Source organism: Euprymna scolopes, chromosome 19 (assembly GCF_053919585.1).
Source record: "Euprymna scolopes isolate OS-2025 chromosome 19, ASM5391958v1, whole genome shotgun sequence".
NCBI lineage: Eukaryota > Metazoa > Mollusca > Cephalopoda > Sepiida > Sepiolidae > Euprymna > Euprymna scolopes.
In genome coordinates this window covers 53116728-53138904 of record NC_136500.1, presented here as the reverse complement: position 1 = coordinate 53138904, position 22177 = coordinate 53116728, and the positions used below count along the sequence as shown (strand labels likewise).

General features: G+C 31.3%; 1 long non-coding RNA gene across 1 annotated transcript in view; it reads left to right on the top strand.

Moving 5' to 3' along the window:
* The window catches only part of LOC145303587 (uncharacterized), a 217747-nt gene that overhangs the window by 154652 nt on the left and 40918 nt on the right, over positions 1–22177 (top strand). The window contains exon 3 of the long non-coding RNA XR_013873744.1: positions 16293–16443. This is a non-coding gene — a long non-coding RNA (uncharacterized LOC145303587). The remainder of the gene's footprint in view (positions 1–16292; positions 16444–22177) is intronic.

Here is a 22177-nt window from a genome sequence, read left to right as displayed (position 1 = left end):
ACTAAGAATGCGTGACGTCACTACAGATGGTTCCGCCACCCCTCGCCTTTCACAGACGTTCATACATACACGTTTCCGTTTTTTGAAAACGAGGCTATTTTCTATCGGGTAAAGTTTAATAATATTACCATCTGGACGCGAAGACAAAAGACATCCACCCACCATTAAGAAATAACAAACTGTTTGGCTCTGCTCGGTGTGGTCGTGTTTTTTCTGCAGTGAAATCGTAGAGAAGACTTTCAAGCCTTGGTAGAGTCACTAGTCTATTTAAAGAAAATCTTTGAAAAGACAGCAATTCTGTTTCTGAAAATTTGTGATGGTTATTTGTACTCTTTGGATTATTCGTACTACTGTTCTCACCTTGAAGGCCCGCAAGGATTCGTGGCGTTACGGATAATGTACTAAATAAACATTCAGTTTTAACTGGAATTCTTATGGAGGCTGAAGGTTCAATTCTCGTTGAGGACGATACTAAGAATACAGTTGCGAATTATTTCAGACTTTTATCCGGTCATATTTGACGGAATGAGAGCATGCAACATTCATGGATTAAATAAAGGGTTCTGTTTGAAATTCCGTGATAAATCCCTAGTAACACAGAAGATTCCCGAGTTCGACAACATACATCTGAAGAGAAACCTGGTGGAAATAACACTGAAAACGAGAAGAGTAGTCGAAATTATCTTTACTTCTTTTTGTCACATTTCACCATTACTTTCAGTCGTTGTAAATGTATAATGCAGTAGACTACCTGTGACCCGTTGGGTCAGTAGGTTATATTAGCTATGGAATTCATGTATGAGCGTGACACTTGTGACGTAAAGAAAAGGTTTTTTTTGGCATCACAGAAACATTTCTATGAAATATATTAAAATGAAAAAAGAATATAGATAGATTTCTAGGAGTCGTTCTGTTTATTATAATTGATTATTTTTGAAAAATTTTACAGTTACAGAATATAAGTGGGTGGCCATACTTATAGGTAAATGTGCACTGAACAGATACCATAATACTTATAATAAATATTTTTATTTATTTATTTATTTATTTATTTTTTACATCGTTCATTTCTGTATTGCGTTATTTTAAACCACACTCTTCCCATGTTAAATAATAATTTCGATATAATAACGTTAATATTTCAGTGCGCAGGTCATGCGCGCATGCGCAACCGGATGTTGTAAACCGGAAAATGGGTTACATACATCGTTACAAGATCATTTGAGTTTTATAATTATATAGATTACTCCAAGCAGTGCACCACCAATGGACTTTGGGTTTACTTTCACCAGCCTTGTGAATCCTTTCCCTTATGTTGTCCTTTAGTCCTCACATGCCATGAATGATGTTTCTGACAAAGGGGCAAGAAGTGCTCTTTTCTGAGTTGCAATTTATCCGGATAACTTATTTTTGACTAGTTTATTTTTACCTTGAAGTAATTTTTTTTAACTCGTTCACTGAAGAGGATCCATGCCTTGTCTAGCGATTTTAAATAAAAGATCGACACCCTCTGAGATTATACTTCTTTAAGCGATTACGTGTGAACACCTGAAAACCCTTTTTATTTTACTAGGATCTCAACACTTACTAAGGTCTAAAGGCCAATCGGGGATAAGGCTTAATGGGTGTAAAGTGGCCTGTGACACAACATCGATAATTAGTAAGAATTGGATTATTTAAGAGGACGGCTCAATAAGAACATGCTTATATGTTATATTCAGGTGGGAAGCACCCTGGCGGTATTGTGTTCTACAAACGAATAGTTAAGAAACTTTGTTCATGTAATGTTCGTTTGGTTTTAAACACGAGAAATATTTGATAGTTGTAGCTGAGTGTTTGTTTGAAACGTGTTACAGGGAAAGGGAAGCTCAGTCGAGCACCCGCCATAAAAATAATGATAGATCAGAAATACACTCATAAGATATTTGTACTAAATAAGTAAAAATTGATTTACCGTAAAATTATTTCCCATTTCTGAGCCATTCTTACTTATCGTAGCAATTAACTATTGTTATTTATTGGGTGACTTTTAATCACTATTCGTATGTCCGACTGGACAGGTCATAAAATTACACGTCTAAAAGATTAGAGTCTCTAAGAAAAAGAATAGCACAGAGAATTTATCCCCCATAACAATTTTTTTAAAAAAAGACAAAAACAAAAAAGGAAATGAAAGATAATGTTGAATTCTGCGAAACTGGTCCCCCACTCTTATTTCTATATTCATAAGTTTCATTATGTTTTTGTTCTTTGTGTCAAGTTTTGTAAAGGGTTCACACATAATCGTATAAAAGGAGTGGAGACGTGCAGCTAAGGTGTTAATCTGCTGCAGCAGCAACAATAATAATAAAATAAAATCTTTTTCTTCTATGGTAGTCTCAACCTTTGGATGTTTTTAGTTGGATATTTTTTTTGGAACATATCAATTCGTTTGACTTTTGACATTCAAGCTGTATTAACAGTATCGTCGTTCCTAACAGGCAAGCTTTTTGAAAAATTGATATAAAAATTGTCTTGTAATCTGATTAAGCCGTTTATGGTGGCTTTTTGTTATGGTCCCAAGCTTTTCAATTACAATGGGAATCACCTCGACTTTCTTACAGTTCGAGGTATTGGCATTGTATTATTGTTTAAATAATGCGAACATCCCGAACTGAAACAAAGTTAAGGTGTTTCCTATTGTAGTAGTATTTACATTACTACTACTGTAGAAGACTCGGATACGGTGGACCTAGGATGCGTTTTTTTTCAGGTTACGATGTGGAGTACGATGTTTATGGCCCTTGATTACGGCATTTCCCCGCCTTACGGTGTTATGTTATTCGATTATATACATGCGCATTATATACTGTACTCTATTTTGTTATTAATTTTTAATGCCGTATCCCCGGGTCCTACTTTATTAATATTATTATTATTACTACTATTTAAAGTTAAGATTGAATTAATTAATTTTAAAGGAGATTTATTTTTAAACATTTAAGGGAAAAGTAAACGCAGCAAAGTAAATCAATCGATTAAAAGAGATAAGGCTAAAGAATGTACAATTTAAGAAAATAAAATATATATACACTTTTTTTTCATGTGAACAGGATTGATAAATGAACAAATAAAATCATTTAAAAAATTTAGCGGAAATCAATACCATACAAATCGATTTAATATAAATTGAACATAAAAATCAAGCCCCCTTCCATTTTAGAACGGTTACTCATTTGTTAGCCACTAACCCTCAGTACAAGTGGCAAAGTCATAAATCCACATGAAATCGCTTATTGCTTCCCCCACAAGAAAAACGCAGCGAATGTAGGTAGCTTCTATAACAAAAAAAAAATATTAACTGCCTTAAAGTGCTGATGGCCTAAAAATGTTTAATCAGTTTATCTTATTTTTATACAAATCTGATCCTACCCGAAATTCTAAATTTTTTTTTTTTTTTTTTTTTACAAGTTTTCAGAGTGTTCACCTAATAGTAAACTGTATTTTTATGCGCGAATTTAAGCTGTTTAGTCTATAATTATAGCGAAATCTATTACGATCAGATAATTGGATTATAAAAGGTAAACATTCCTTGTAATTTGTCAATTAGAATAGTAAACAGGGGGGGGGGACATTAAACAATAAGGGGTTTGTTTTACAATGCATATTAGTACGAAAAATTAGACAAAAAAATGTAAAACAAAGAAATGTTATCAACGGCAAGATAAGTTACTATTCTATCCACCTGTATACGTTTTTGGTGATTTTACTTACAGCATAATATTTATTCGGTTCGAAAAATAAGTAGTATACAGCGTTACGTGAGAACAATATAAATGGAGACGAATTGACACTTTAATATAATGCTTCGATAATGACTTTAAAATAAAAATATAACAATATACTATTAGGAACCCGCTCAAATATTACCGTAGTATTGATTATTTTGTTATGAATCATTATGACGACTTCAAATATTTAAATGTTAATTTGTAGCCATTTTTCTTGTTCCCACTTTTGTTCGTAATACTAGACACTATTTGTTTTACGGACCAAATTTTACAAACAAGGCATTCATTTAACTAATTAAAAAAAGAACTTTAATTTCACGGAAAATGCGACGACCACAAAGAAACTAAATGTTTGTTTTTGGATTTCTTTAGATGAGGATTCGTTCTCGCATTATTTGGATTCTTCACACTACTTAAGATGAGAAAAGTAACCTGAAAAATGCAAATAACACGGAGAAAAAGCTTTTTACAGCGAAAAGGATGATACAGATATGATTCCGCTCACTCCAAATTTTCAAGTCAGTAATAATGTAAAGTTGTTAGTAAAACTGCATTACATATCCAGTAATGACTACATTTTAAAAGATATATAAAAACATTCTGGCCAGGTGCAGGGTTCAGCGTAATTAGAAATGAAAACAAACAAACAAAACACACACGCAAAATACGAAAACATCTTTGATGCGCGTATTCGTCACGAAACTAAAATGTTGCATTCCAAAAATCACGTTAATTTATCAAGTACTATATATATTTAGACAAATATTATTGAATAGCACGGAATTATTCTGTTTTACAATTTTCCTTTTTATCTTCTCCAATCTGCGAATAGTCCTTTTTGTGTTCTTCTCGAAATTGTGTATGTTGGATCCATAATCGCAAGCGCTTTCGACAGAATTACTTCTATCATCCTCAGGCATATTGTAGAAATAAATGTAGAGATTGTTTTTTAATTTACTTATATATATACATTTTTTCCTAGTCACGTGGTAATTTGTTACACGTTAGGTGGGCGGACTTTTTTTTTTTGCATATATTAAACACATTTATAGATACAAACACATATATACATTTTCAAACATTTATCCGAAATATTTCAAAACTTTCCGACTGCTATTCAATAATATTTGTCTAAATGAGAAAATGCTGCCTAAATATACACAATATATATATATATATATATATATATATATATATATATATATATATATATATATATATATATATATATATACAGTAACGTATGTGTGTATATATGTATATATATATGTGTGTGTGTGTATGTATATATGGACAAGATTGGGAGAACTTAATGTGACGGCGATCATCTGCAAAGATACAGCAATTATCATGTATATATATATATATATATATATGAATGTATGTATGTATATATATATGTATATGTATGTGCGTATATGTATATATGTATGTTTATATATATGTATGTATGTGTATATATGTATATACGTATTTTATATATGTATAAATATGCATATATGTACGTATATATGCATACATATGTACGTATATATATATATATATATATATATATATATATATATATATATATATACATGTATTTTTTACATGAAGGTCACCACTTATCAAGGCCCAGAAGCCACTCAGGGATAAGGGTTATTTTGTGTACAGTAATCAATGGGATAGTGTTGCAGTAGTACATGTAAAATTATATATATATATATATATATATATATATATATATATATATATATATATGAGAGAGAGAGAGAGAGAGAGAGGGGAGAGAAAATCATTTATTTACGAATTTTAGCGATTTGAATGTAAATCGTACCCATTACAAGGCTGATTTTGATTTCGGTAACTCGAACTAAGTTATCTCCCGTTATTTTTTAAACCCCAAGACTCGCTTCTTTGTCTAATTTGGTGTTCTTAGTTAAAAAAAAAATTTTTTAAATGAATAAATAGATACAACAAAACAACTAATCAATTTAAATGAATGTTTTAATATAACGCTTTTATTCCGTAATTGATGTGTACATCATCAATAATATTTTCTGTTTTTTTTTTTTTTTATTGATCCTTGCAGTAAGTAATTAGCAATGTTTTCAAACTATATCTGTATTGCTTATGATTGTTGTGTGGAGAGCGGTGAAGATTTTAAATAAGTAATGAATCATTTACAAAAGAAGTTATTCCCCTTGAATGGAGGGTCGATTATAGTGTGTGTATGCATGCGTGTATGGTTTATTTACAACGTATTTTAGTAAGTTATTCATTGTTTTAAATCCTTGGTAATTATGAAGAATAAGAACCGTGTTGAAATAATAACGTTATTATTTAGATAGCCGTGCTTAACATGAGAAGGAGGGACATTTTGTAATTCTGTAACTTCACTTAATAATTTTATATACAAAAGAGGCGTAAAAATTGAATTGAATTTGAATATCTAAAAATTAGTACAGTCCGTATTCGGCATAAGTGCCAGATCATTTTATTGAATTACGTTTAGATCTTCGATAAAAAAAAAACATTGCGTATACATAGACATAAAAACAAAAGAAAACCTGGAAAATATATACAGTTATGCAAATTAAGTTATGAAGCAATGTTTTACGTCCATCCTTTAAGAAGTAAACTATTTGAATGATTTAGCATTCTTTTAATTAATTGCTATTAATACGAGTGGCGGTCCAAAAGTAATGTCTCCTGTTTTTTTTCTTTTTTTAATTCCGCATGAATGGATCAGAGGGGATTGCAAATTGCATTGTTATGATGGCCTAACTTATGCATTCATGATTTGAAAGTTTCATCTCTCTGTTGCAGCTACTGACGATATGAGACTCTAAGAAATCAACGCCTGTCATGGACGTGCGTCAGAAGCAGAGATACATTATGGAATTCCCGGCAAAAATGCCTTGAAAATTGTTATGATTATGTAAGAAAAAAAAACTTCTGGAGCATAAAAGGTCGCTCGTTTAAATTACATGATTCCCGTCTTCGTAGCTCTTCAGCAATTTTTTTTTTTTTAAATAGAACGCTTTACTTTCGGAACGACCCTCGTAGGAAAAACGTGCTTCTGACGCCCATGCGCAATCATTGTTCGTCGCTGACAAAAATGCATTGAGAATGGTGATGACTGTCGAAAAATAAATACTGGGGCATGAAAGAACACTTGTTTTAATAGTACCACTCCCGTCTTCCTCGCCTTTCAACTTTTTAAAGTAAAAAGATAAAATGGCTTTACGTTTGGAACGCCCCCTTGCACTACCAAAATGATTCTCTATACATAGGTAAATAGGACAATAACAGTAAAACCGGATAACGCCGTAGACTAATTTACTATAAGTTATATTTAAGTGGTTATACCGATTAGATATTAAAAGGATCGTGCTTGGGCATTTGCCTGCTATTATATATACAGTATTTTAAAAGGATATAGGTTATTGAAATAACAGTTGATAGTAACACAGTTTTAGTTCAGGAATAGTTTTTACATCCAATAATCAGCAGACTACTAGATTTGAAGAGTTGCCAATATTTTGGATCATGAACAGCGCCTTCTAATATTGTTGTATTGTAACGCTGTTGTTATTTTTCTTCAACCTTCTCGTTACATTGTAACACCCGTTGCCATTCGTTACAACTATTGCTATTAATCAATTTGCATCATAACAGAAAAAGAACAAATAAGAGCAGATAAAACGAACTACTACTTCGTGCTATCTAAACAACGACATTCCAGCTGGCTATGTGAAGAAGCACCGCCCCGATAATCTGCTGAGATCGAATAATTCCTTCACCCTTGAAGTGTTGTTCTTCCGTCATATAAATAATATTACCAATCATAAAAACAGTCTTGATATGAGAAATATTAGCGGAAATTAAAAAGATATATATGAAATGTTCATCTCGCCAGTAATTCAGTCAACATTATTAACAATGCAATTTATTCACTACTCATCCCAATAAACACACACCAAAAGTATTCTATGTGAAAAAGTATCAACGCTATTCACATCCACCATTGAGACTTCAAAGATATTCCCTTTCTTTGTAACAGTAGTTTATTTGTTTTCATTATTTATTTCTTCTTTACTTTTTATTCTTATTACATTTATAGTCTTTGGCTGTTTAATTTTTGGAACATAATTACATATCTTTTCTAGTCTAGTGAGTTATAATGTTTCCACACTTTTCAATCGCTTCCTCTACTTGTATAATATATATATATATATATATATATATATATATATATATATATATATATATTATTCTTTGTTCTTTATATATATGCATATATATGCACATATATATTCATATATATGTATATATATATATATATATATATGTATAAATATAAAGAACAAAGAATAAATAAAAAACGTTAAAAGCGCTTTAAGAAGAGTTAAATATATATTTAATTTTCCAAAAGGAAACAAATTAAGTGGATTGCCTTTAATCCGCGAAGTTTCGAGAGACATTCTTCCTTCGCATCAGAGGGTAGGAATTAGCAAAATACGGAATCGGATTTTACTTGCAAAGTATTTAATGAATTTGTAAGTGAGCCATAGAACTTACGTAGTAAGGTTTACAAAAAGAAAAGGGAATAGGGATAATAGAAAAATGATTTCACGTGAATGGATGGTCACGTGAACAGAAGATCCAATAAGGGTAATATATATGTATATATATATATATATATATATATATATATATATATATATATATATATGTGTGTGTGTGTGTGTGTGTGTGTGTGTGTGTGTGCGTGCGTATATATATATATATATATAACTACTTCATTTATTCACATAAATTTAATATACGAAAGTATAGATTTATGCGTAGACTTTACGTATTTAATTCAAAAGTGCTCAATACGTAGGTAGAGCTAGTTAGTAATTTATAAAATATATATGGCGATTAAGCTACACTGAATATTCTGCGTTTCATCCAACTATAGGATTCGTCAGGCTTATGCGCGAATTTTGTGATTGCTTCTTGTTTTTATATATGTTGAGGATTTCTAGTTGGCCAATCAGCTTTCTAGTATCCATCGCACTCCTTCTTATCAGCCAATGGGCATGCATTTTATCAAACAAAGGATCTGTTTTAGAACTAGGTTAGTGGTTTTAGGTAGACGTTCTCCTTTTTTTTATACATATAAATATACCTATGTGTACACACAGACATGCACATATATATATACATATATATATACATATATGTGTGTGATTGTTTATGTATATTTATGTTTATTTAATTTATTTATTTGTTTGTTTTCTATTGTTATTGTTAGTTTTAAAGCTATTTTGTATCGCTAATAGAATCGATACAAAATAGCTTTAAAACTAACAATAACAATAGAAAACAAACAAATAAATACATTAAATAAACATAAATATACATAAACAATCACATACATATATGTATATATTTGTATATATATGTGCATGTATGTGTGTACGCATAGGTATATTTATATGTATATAAAAAAAAGGAGAACGTCTACCTAAAACCACTAACCTAGTTCTAAAACAGATCCTTTGTTTGATAAAATGCATGTCCATTGGCTGATAGGAAGGGGTGCGGTGGATACTAGAAAGCTGATTGGCCAACTAGAAATCCTCAACATATATAAAAACAAGAAGCAACCACAAAATTCGCGCATAAGCCTGACGAATCCTATAGTTGGATGAAACGCAGAATATTCAGTGTAGCTTAATCGCCATATATATTTTATAAATTACTATATATATATATATATATATATATATATATATATATATATATATATATATATATATATACAATGAGTTAAAAGAGAATATTATATTAAATTCATATATCGATATCCTTGGCCTTATGACGGGATTTCTCTGAAATTACAGAAACATATATGCACATATGTAGCCGTTTGTTTGTATAAATTAATTTAATATCTCCCTCTCTCTCTTTCTCTCTCTCTCTCTCTCTCTATATATATATATATATATATATGTATTATCAGAATAAAGAGATGAATTAGATCACAGATTAGTGAATCATGTGGTATCACCAAAATCTCATATCTTTTTCTTTTTTGTTTCCACCCTTATTTTCTTTTTCTATGTATCTTAAAAAGATGGAATCTTTAATATATTTTTTATTTATGTGCTGAATAGCGAAATTATATCAAACCAGATTTAACCTTTTTCTAATGACATTCCTCAGAGGAAATAAGCCTACATCGAAAAGTCATGGATTAAGGAAATTACTTTGTATATTGAATTCATTGTTTAAATGATAAGTTTTTGTTCGGAAAAAATTATATTTTTCTGAATGAAATTTGAATATAAAAAACTGCATTTATATATATATATATATATATATATATATATATATATATATATATATATATATATATATATATATGCTAAGCATGTAGTTAACATTTCAGATAAAATTGAATATTATTTTATGTATTAGAGGAAAACATGAGCAACACACTAATAAGAACAAAGGCACAACCACATTTTTATTTAGAGATGTATTTGTAGTATTATTTTTCATGTCTGTTGTCATACTTATACACTAATACACACATTCATATTTTCTCTCTCTCTGTGCGTGCGTGCGTGTGTGCGCGCGCGCGTGTGTGTGTGTGTGTGGTGTAGATTCGAGTTAGATGCATTGTCCTAGTCTCCAGACCTCTTTGAGAGTTTGTTATGCGCAGAGAGTAAAAATAAATCAAAAATTGAAATAACTAAAGCTATTTCAATCGGTATAATGTTTCCTGCTGCTAAAATGGTCAATGTCGCGTGTGAGGTTCCTACGTCCAACTGACAAACTGTTTTGAGTTATTTAAATTCGAACATACACACACATTCACGCACGCACGCACGCACACAAATATATAATAATAATAATAATAATAATAATAATAATAATAATAATAATAATAATAGTGGAGAAAATAATAATAATAATAATAATAATAATAATAATAATATATATATACATATATATATACACATATATATATATATATATATATATATATATATATATATATATATATATACATATATATATATATATATATACACACGAAATTTAACAAGTTTCGTTAGATTACCACCACTGTTCACCTCTTTCAATAACCACTACAAATGATTTCGCTTTATCGCAACAGAAATTTACCATAGAATTTTCGTATGCACCAGTCGGATTTGAATGGTATATGCTTCTCTAGGGTTCCAGTAATCTCTGCACTTCTCTATTAACGACGTGCTTAGTGTTTTTTCTCCTCGGGTTCACTATCGTCCTTGACCCTACGTGGATTGTCGTCGTAGTCGTCGTCGTCGTCGTCGTCGTCGTCGTTTGCTCTCGAGGAGTTTTCACTAAAGTCATTAGCATTTATATCTCATTGGTAAATAAGAAGCTGTGTTTCCTGGAACGTAGGTGAATACAAGTCTCTTGAGATTTCGGTATCTTTCGCTGATCGGGTTATATTTTGTCCAGCTGTTTATAGCGATGACATTTCTGTTTTACGTTTTTGTTCTCCTTTTGCTGATTCCTATGATGCTGTGTTTTTGTTTTTTTTTTTACGATAATCCTTCTTCTCTTCCTTGTGTTAAATATTTCGCCAGTCTTTTAAGGGCATTACCTTATTATTATTATTATTATTATTATTATTATTATTATTACTACTACTACTACTACTACTACTATTACTATTATTATTATTACTATTATTATTACTACTACTACTCCTCCTCCTCCTCCTCCTCCTCCTCAATAATAGTGTAACGTGGCCGTTACACTTACCGTGTCGTTATATTTCAAACACCTGGACTCGCTCGTTGTCAGAGACTTCGTCTCAAAGAAACAAACACAAAAGGAAATAAGTTAAAATCCGACTCGGCATTTTTAAAAGGGCAAATGAAAAGCATTTAGTCGTGTGTTTTTTTTTTTTCAACAATTGGCATTTCATTATCTTTCAAATATTTTCTCGCACAACAATATGCTTTACAGCGCTCTGCCATATAACATGTGCTTTTTAAAAGTCTCTCTCCCCGCGCCGATGAGAGCCAGTGCTTTCTTGCACTTGTGTTGATACGTTCATTTTCCCCGGTACGTTACATGTTTCTCTCATTATGCTCGACCACATGCTTCTTTTCTCCTTCATCCATTGATGTCAGCACGTGCACACTTCTTTAATGCGCATATGTGCTAAGACGGCTGCTGCTTCAAATATGTTTGCTAGTCAGCTATCCTACGGCTGGAGATTCTGTTTCTCTGTTCACGTGCCCTTTTTGTAGCCATGCCCAGGTGTTTTCATTATTTGCATTAACTTCATGGTGAGTGTGAGCGAGTTTATGGCATTTCTAGTAGTTTCAGTTTCTTTTTTGTACTATATCCATGTACTCACTGGTACGCGTTTGTTGCTTATGTGGGATGGATTCTGCATCCAAAGATTTTTCTAAAATATTTCAGCTGTTTACAACATTCCCGTGCATTTTATGATTTCAGTCATTCTCATTTGTACTCACTAGGAGTTCTCACACAAGCCATTATCAGAGATTACTCACATATATTAATCGTCGTTGTTCCCTGGAGTCTGAATGACAACCACACTTCACATACACCCAGTACTCTTCAACTCTTTCGATAAATTTTGCATGTGACTTTGCGTGGTCGCAACAGCCGCTAATCACTGATTTCTTGGTGTCAACGGTCATTCCTCTTCGCTAAAATTTCTGTGGCAAACAGCCTTCTTCAAATTCCAGCAGTCTTCGCACTCATACAATGAAAATGTGGTTAGTTATTTCCCTCCTCGGCCCTTCTATTTTATTTGACCATTTACTTGCGCATAATAAAAATGGGACAGTTCACGAATTTGCGTCTGATCCTTGCATAAGACCAGGCTGCTACTCCTACTCCTCCTCTTCCTCCTACTACTATTATTATTATTATTATTATTATTAATATTATTATTATTGTTGTTGTTGTTATTGTTGTTGTTGTCTATATATATATATATATATATATATCATAAGTTTCGGTTTCGATTCAAACTGATGCACCCAAGCTATATAGATTATTTTTTGTTTTTACTTTTGAAATCGCAACTTTATAATATATACAAATCAATAGAACATTAACTCTATAATAATATATACGAAATCTGCAAGAATTAAAATATTATATTTACGCTTACTTTGCAACCGGGTTACGCCGGGCGTCCCTGTTAGCTTAGATAAATACTTTTGCAGTTTTAACAAAAAAGCTACAATAATATCAGAGCGTCTCCATTTACACCGAACATCTACAGAATGCCAACATAAATATATTACATATGCATGAATCCCCTGCGGAATTTCTACAGATCCCGCTCATCATCATCATCATCATCATCATCATCATCATCATCATCATCATCATCATCATCATCATCATCATCACCACCACCACCACCATCAGCATTATCAGCATCACTATTATTATTATTATTATTATTATTATTATTATTATTATTATTATTATTATTAACGCTATGATCATTATCATTATTATTATTATTATTATTATTATTATTATTATTATTATAAACGCTATGATCATTATTATTATTATTATTATTATTATTATTAAGGCTATGATAATTATTATTATTATTATTAACGCTATGATCGTTATTATTATTATTATTAACACTATTATTATTGTTATTATTATTATTAACGCTATGATCATTATTATTATTATTATTATTAACGCTATGATCATTGTTATTATTATTATTAACGCTATGATTATTATTATTATTAACGCTATGATTATTATTATTAACGCTATGATTATCATTATTATTATTATTATTATTATTATTATTATTATTATTATTATTATTATTATTATTATTATTACAATTTCTATTACACAAAGAAAAGAATAAAACTAAATTACAAAGTCATGTATTTACATTTACGTTCTTTATTCGTCATACCCATATCAAACTATGTAACAAATAGGGTAGATGGTAAGAGTCGGCTTTGTTTTTTATTCCGCGGAAAACAATGTTCAGGCGATGACCAAGTCAAGAGTCTCGAATTTCAAAGTTTTCTAAAACATTGGATCGCTTCAAAAGACACCTCTTATTTTCCCGGCTGTGTCGGTCGGAAATCTGAGTAATTACGATTTAATTTCTCCCTTCAACTTCTTCGAACTGAGACTGGACGCACGTAAACTGACCGCAAACGACCTGATCCCGTCGAATCCACTTAGAGAGAAACAAAGAATGAAAACAAAATGCACTCTATGAACTCATAGGTCAAACACACACACAAATACTTAACAACGGTCGAATACGAAAATACGAAACTACACTTGTAAGCATGTAGTACAATAAGATTAAATATGACGAATTGCTTTTAATGCTGCTAAAACCAAACTTCTATCTTTTCACCACCTACGCTCTGGTCCCCACTTGGCCCTAATTGAAATGAAACACCCTCCTCTTGAGAAAGGACCCTGTTTGACAAACTTCTGGGACTGACATTCATTCCTGACCAAAAATGCGAGACTTACATCTGTTACATGATAAGCGCTGTCCCCTTTTCATGTAAGTAAGAAAATAGGAAATCAGTTAAATGTAAATATGAAATAGGATAGTCAAGGATTCGAACTTGTGAAGCTAGACTTGGAATTGAGAATTCCAATCATAAGTTAAAATAAACATAGAATGTTATTATAAATTGAATGTCCAGTAAATTGTTGATTCTGTTAAAATATTTAATAGATACAAATTTGGCTGCAAACTATTCGCATTCTTAGAAAGAAAACTTAATAGAAATATAGGTTACAGAATTGGAGAAGTAGGTTAAATTCCTTTGTAAAACAGCAAAGAGAATTGGAAATTTCCTGTCGTCAGAAATGGTTTCAAAAACGTGCAAATCACGCATGTTGATAACTCGTGAGTTATGGTCACGTTGACCAGACATACATGGATTTCTCAATATAGGAAAGAGTTCGAAGTTAGTTGGGGGGAATCAGATCAGTCAGATCAGAGAAGCAGAGAGGTTCAGGCCGATTCTCGGTTAGAGTCAAGACACCCTCTGGGAAGCGAGAGGTTTTTAGAAATAACCATGTAGTAACTTTGAATCGCTGAAATACAGAATCATTTCCGACCGGTCGAAGAATAAATGATCATCATGTTTTTCATAACTGCCGTCTTTCTGTGTTCATTATTACAACGAGAAAAAAAACGTGTTTATATTATATATACAACTGTCAAACGCAAATGTCAAACTATCTCTCAGTCTATCTATTAAGATATTCAAAATCTCTTCTAGTTGAATTACAGGCCTGGTGCTCTTGTAATAACATGTACAATGTCTGTCTATTATATATATACAGAACTGTATCTCTCTTTATATATACCTGTTTATGTCTCCAATATGCTATCTCCACAAACATGAACATTCTAAGACAATATGAACATTCACAATGAATATATATAATATCTAGCATCACACAACATAATCACACAACATGAACACACTAAGACTTTTCCTAATACGAACAGTCAACACCAAAGAATAATACATACGTCATCTTAATAATAACACCCATTATATAACATATAAGGTCCATTAGCAAAGCCGTTAGAAAATGGGTTGATCATTCTAGTTCGCCAGAAATGTATCTAGGTTCAATTCTTAGTGCGGGCGACACTCAAAAATACAAATGTGAATTATTTAGGACCTCTACTCAGTCATGGCTGACGGGGCGAAAGCCTGCTACCTCTGTACAGATTTCTGAGTTCGCCAAAAAGATTTTCGAGTTCAACAAGATACACCTGAAGAAGATCTGAGGTTACATTCACCGAAACGTGTGAAGATAACACTAATAATAAAGACTGTAGTTCGTAGAATCCAAATAATTCTTACTTCTGCCGCACTTCTGAATTATTGTAGGATGTATTTTACATCTCAGAACTAGTCACAGCGAAGGTGCAATGAGAAAATATTAATGTTGTACCAAGATAAAAAATAGAAGACAAATAATCAGAGATGATATTGACATTTTTTTACAATAAAAAGTGGATATTTTTATAGTCATCTTTGATATGAAAATGTTTTGTCAATACAAATAAACAACAACTGCATTTACTGACGATTAAACCTAAGTTTCCAAATTATAATTCGTTCTAAAAAAAAAACGGTTTGAATAGCAAATCATATTTTATGTTATTAAATAATAGCGTAAAATGCATTTAGTCTCTAACTCTTATATAAAGAAAAACTACACTTCAAGTATTTCATGGATTAATGTCAAAAGTTGAACATCAGGTACATTATTGTTTCCAATACTTATTATAATATAAACTATATTCATAAAATGTTGTTTTTAATGATTTAAAACTGTTTTAATGTATATTTTAACAATATTTTAAACAAATTTTGTTATTTCTTTTAACAATTTTAACAATTACTGAAACTTCTCGATGTAGTGTCAAGCTAAAAATGTTATTTATTTTTTTTTCCTTTGCAGCGTCTTAAGTTGATGAGGCGACCAAGATCCGATAAACTTGCGTTACTTTCGCAGTCACCCGTTGAAGGATTTTATTTCTACCCCGGGAATTCAAATTGATTGAAAAACGTCATGAAATTCCTTCTAATGATAGTTTCACCAACAATGGCCAGTAAGTTTTGTATTCAATAAAATATTTCCTTGGAATCCATTCTAAGACTATCAACTAGCAGAGATTTTTTCAAGAATTAGATCTTTTCACTTAATTCGGGGTTGGATTTTTAAACGTAGGCTTCTGAAAAAACTAAAACACACACACACACATACACACACGTGTGTGTGTGGGAGAGAGTGAGTGTGTGTGTGTTCGTGAAATAATTAAATTTTCGATTTTCTTATTCGTTAAATAATTAATATTTTAAAACAAAATCTAATTCACTTTTTTATGAAGGAAAAATCAAAATTGTTATATTTGTAAATGAAAGTTTTAAATATTGTTTGGATTTATTTTCAATTTATATTTGGAAAATATAAATTAACAGAAAAAAACTGTTAATACATTTCAATTTCATCAGTAATAAGCAGTTTTTAAATTTTATTAGTTGTAATAAAAAATATCACAAACCGAATTATATTTAAAAAAAAAACGGACGATATAATACGCCGTATTATTTGGCTTAATACACCGTCAGATAACGCTCATAGTAAACATTTGTGCATGAAACACCATCGTCTGTAAGTATAAAAATGATTGTTAATATTTATTTTAAAATGATTATAGTAACACGGGGATAAAAGTAATACCTCCTTTTTTTTAATTCGCCCGAATGCATCATAGGAGATTGCAATTTGCATTGTTATGATGATTAAATTTATGCATTCCGAACCCCAAAATTAATCTACCTGTTGCAGAGATTGACAATGTGAAACGCTAAGAAAGCAACATCTGTCATTGTCGTGGGTAAGAAGCAGAGATGTGTCGTTAAATTCCGCCATGCATCAAAAATTTAACCCACTCGCATATATGTGAGTTCTTTTAGGAGATGAGTTCGTCATATTTCAGAGGCGACATAGATATGAGTCACTTTTACCACCGAGGCATAATTCATCGCTGGAAAAGTGCACTGACAATGGTGGTGACTATGTAGAAAAAGTAATTTTAGGAGCACAAATGGTCGCTTATTTTACTGGTATTGCTCCCGTCATCGTAGGATTCCAATGTTTTACTTTTGAGTCAAAAAATAGTAAACCTTACTTCTGGAACGACTTTCGTAATACGCCGGATTATTTCGCCTCATACACTGGTTACAAGGTTAGATAAAACTAATAGTTAACATTTAACAGTCATTGTAGTCAAATAGCTCAATACAATACAATACAATATATATATATATATATATATATATATTTGTATAACTATATACGTGTATGCAAATATATATATATATATATATATAGATAGATAGATAGATAGATAGATAGATATATGTTTAAATGTGTGTGTGTGTGTGTGTGTGTGTGTGTGTATGTGTGCATGCGAATCTCTGGATCTGTGAGGTGTGTGAGCGTGCTCTGTAGTCCAGGGCAGGTCTCGTTAATCATATTAAAGCGGACGATAATACAAGTTCCGTTGCTATTGGTTTCATCTAAACCAATGACCATCATGAGTGTTTGTTTGACGGTGTGCAAGTTCGTACACTTGCACGTTCAGTGACTAAGGGAGTGGCACTCGCCTGGCAAGACGTCGCAACTATCATATATATATATGCATGCATATATATATATATATATATATATATATATATATATATGTTTGTATATTTTGGCTGCAAGCCATAATTTAGACACGTCTGGTTGAACATGACAGGGTTATTCCTTTTTCCGATCTTTTTGGATATCTTTTCGATTTGCCGAGCAGTCTTTTTAATTTCGGCATACATATTATATAGAATGGTGCTCAAAAGTTGTTCGGCCATATTTTTCTCAAGCGCTTTTTATCGGTGCATTCGATTATCGTCAGGAGCAATTGTTGTTTTCTTTTTCTTTGAGGCTTGGTGTATTTATAATTTTTTTTTAATGCAGGCCCGTTGGGGGCGAATTATTTTTTTTTAATTTTTTTTTTATTTTTTAGTTTCGATTTTCCTATTTTATAGTTTATTAATTTATTTTCATGTTAGTTATTAAATAGTGTTGGTATATTTGTATCGGTGTTAAATGAGATTCGGCTTAAAAAGGGCTGTATTTTTTTATAAGTATGGCTTCAATAATTGTAGTCGTCGTGTGCAGTTGTTAAGGTATCTGATTTTAGTATTTTTAATTAAGATATTTCTAATGTAGGACGACTGTAGGTTTTTATCGTGTCATGTTAGGTATTGTTTGATGGCGTTATTGTCAGCTAAATGATAGGTTAGTCGTCGGGGGAGTGTTGTTGTATGGCCTATGTATGCGTTGTATGAGTTTTTAGAGGTGGTTTGGAGACATTCTTCGAAGGGGCAAATAAATTCATACACTACATTAGTTTGATTTCGTATAGTGTTGGTATTGTTATTGTTTTTAATTATTAAATTTGAAGTTTTAAATTCAGTATTAGTTTGACGTTTTTGTTTTGGTCGGTGGGTCTGGTGTATCTTTTAATTAGGTTTGTTATTATTTTTCGTCTGTTTTGTAGTTAGTGTGTAATTGGTTTTATAGTATACTTTGATGCTGTCGTTTTTGTTATGGTTACGATTTATGTTTTATTATGGAGTGAGTTTAAATAGAGTTTTATGTGTTTGTCATTATTGGGAAAGTTATTGTGTATTAGGATTTGTTTTATGTTTGTTAGTTCTTTGTAAAGTATTTGTCGAGTTGATGCTATATTGTATGAGAGGTGGATCAAGTTTTTGTAAGGGCAGTTTTATATTTTTCTGGGCATTCACTGTGGTAATTTAGGAGTATTGCGTTATTGTAGGTATGCTTTTTTGTATATTGAATTTGTGTATTTAGTGGGGTTGCGATAATAGACTAATACGTCGAGAAATGGGGTTTTATTATTTATGTTTGGTTCATAGGTGAATTTAAGAACGAAATGTTTTTTTAGGTATAGTTTGAGTTTTTTACTGATTCGGCTACAATGAATATGTCATCAACATATCGTGCATAGATAGTGGGTTTATTCTTTTGATCTGAAAAGATTTTATGTTCGAGGTGAGTCATATAGTATTCTGCGAATGATAAGCCTAGTGGTGATCCGATTGAGACGCCATCTATTTGAATGTAAGTTGTCCCTTTAGGGTCAGTGAAGGGAACTTGTGTGGTGCATTTTCATAGTGACTTTTCCAGGGTTTGACATTTTATAGCTAGAGGGGGCATTGTATTGTGGTTGTATACTTGATTGATGATTATTTTAATTGTGTCAGTTATAGGGACGTTAGGTAAGAGGTTTTCGGCGTCGAGGGATGCGGTTATGCATTTATGGTGGAAGTTTGATTTTAAAAGGTCTATGAATTCAGTCGTAGATTTTATGCAGTATGTACTAGGTATATAGGGTTGGATAATATTATTGATTGTTTTAGCGATATTATATACTGGGGTGGGGATTTGAGAGATTATGGTTCTTAGAGGTATCCTGTTTTGTGAGTTTTTATTTTCCCGTATATGTAACCGGGTTTATTATTTTATTAAATTTTATTGCTCCAATTTCGGCGTTATTTGGATAATTTGTTATATATTTGTTATATATTTGTATATGTATCTATATTTGTATGTATCTATCTATCTATCTATCTATCTATCTATCTATATATATATATATATATATATATATATATATGTATGTATGTATGTATCTTTGAATGCTAGCGAATATAATGTGTATAAGTAGCTTATTCCCTTCAATGTAAACTGCCGGTGGCCTCGAGGAAAACATTAACTAACAAAGCCAAGAATTGCTTTATTACTGGGTTCGAATCAGCAGTCATTACGAATTTCTTCAATGATGATTGCATATGCATGAAACACTAGTGTCTGTAAGTAAAACATAATTGTTGATATTTATTTGAAAATAATTCCAGTTACACATTCCCTTAAAAAATTAAAGCTGAGCCCTTTTTACGAAATTAAGGAAAATTGGTTATCTTTAGCTCGAATGTGACTTTCCGATTCATTTAATACGTTTTTCACTATCAGTTTCAATTCTCGCTGACATGGTATTTATAAGTACTTTATTTCCTTCCATTCATGTTTTAATAGGTGGCGGTCTCGAGAAACAACACTAGCCAACGAAGCCAAACATGGTTTTGTGAGTGCGTTCGAATCTCCTGACCAGCAGTAATTAGAACTTCCTACACTTAGTATTTCATACGCATTAAATAATAGTGCCTGTATATATAAAAATAATTGTTAATATTTATTTGAAAATATTATATGTGTGTGTATCCATATATAAGCCAAATGGATCTCTTTGTCTTTTGCGAATATATATATATAGTCCAGTACACCGAATAGCTGTGATACAGAGAATCAATCTGTGGATGACTATATATATATATATATATATATATATATATATATATAGTGCCGCCAAAAAGGAAGTCCGGACTTTTCATTTTTTCAAAAATCGCAAATTTAAGCCAAATTGAATGCAACTATTTAAATAACCTATACCTCATTTGATTCGGATTTTATCCCCGTATAATTTTATTTGGTTATATTTGATTTTATTTGAAGTAGCCTAGTGTTCACGTCAATTAAAAAAAATGCTTCAAATCTAGGAGGCAGGATAATGCTCCCATTCACACAACTGACAATGTCAAGAGGTTCCTTGAAGAACATAATATTCCGCGTTGGCCTGCACAATCCCCAAACCTCAATCCTATTAGAAACGTATGACATTACATCAAGCAATAGCTACGTATTGATAAATCTTTAAATCTGGAAGAACTTTGGACAAAAGTTTAAGAGAAGTGGGATGTCATTTCATCGGAGTAATGCCGCAGACTAATTCAAGCGAATGACCCAAAATTTGTAGGCTGTCAAATTGCAGAAGGGCTATGCTACTAAATAATAACTTGTTTATTGTGTTCCTGTTGTATTTATGTTGGATTAATGTTCTAAAGTTGCATTTAAATAACACTTTCCATTGTGTGGAATTTTTTTTTGTCTTCTCAATTTGAAGTTAATTTTTTAAATTGGCATGAACACTAGGATACTTCGATTAAATGTCAAATATTAACAGGTAAAATTATAGAGGAATAAAAGCCAAATAAAAAGGGGTATAGGTTGTTTAAACAGTTACATTCATGCTTAAATTTGCGGTTTTTGAAAAAAATGACAAGTGCGGGGCTTTCTTTTTGGCATCACTGTGTATATATATATATATATATATATATATATATATATATATATATATATATATATATATATATACGAGCAAACAGTTAATAAAACATGTTAAAAAACACTTTGAAATGAGTTAAAAACATATTTAATCTGAAAAGGAAACACTAGATAAGTAGATAGTCCTTAATCCGCGGAGTTTCGAAGAAATACTTTTCTTCTCATCAGAAGGTAGGAATTAGCAAAATGCGGGATCGGATTTTGCATGCAAAAGTATTTGATGAAAACAATTAAGTCAAAGATCTTACTTGATAACAAAAAGTGAAGCAGAGGGAATATGGTGAAAAGAAAGGTGATTACACATGAATGGATAGTCTGGTGGAAAATAAATAATCCAGTGACGGTAAAATCCAAATGTATAACTTCAAGAAAGTTAATTTAATTTTACCATCTTGGATCATTTTAGTAAATTTAATTGTAATTTTTATTATATATATATATATATATATGTGTGTGTGTGTGTGTGTGTGTGTGTGTGTGTGTGTGTGTGTGTGTGTACAGACGGACTGTTTCGCTGTATTAGGGCTCTT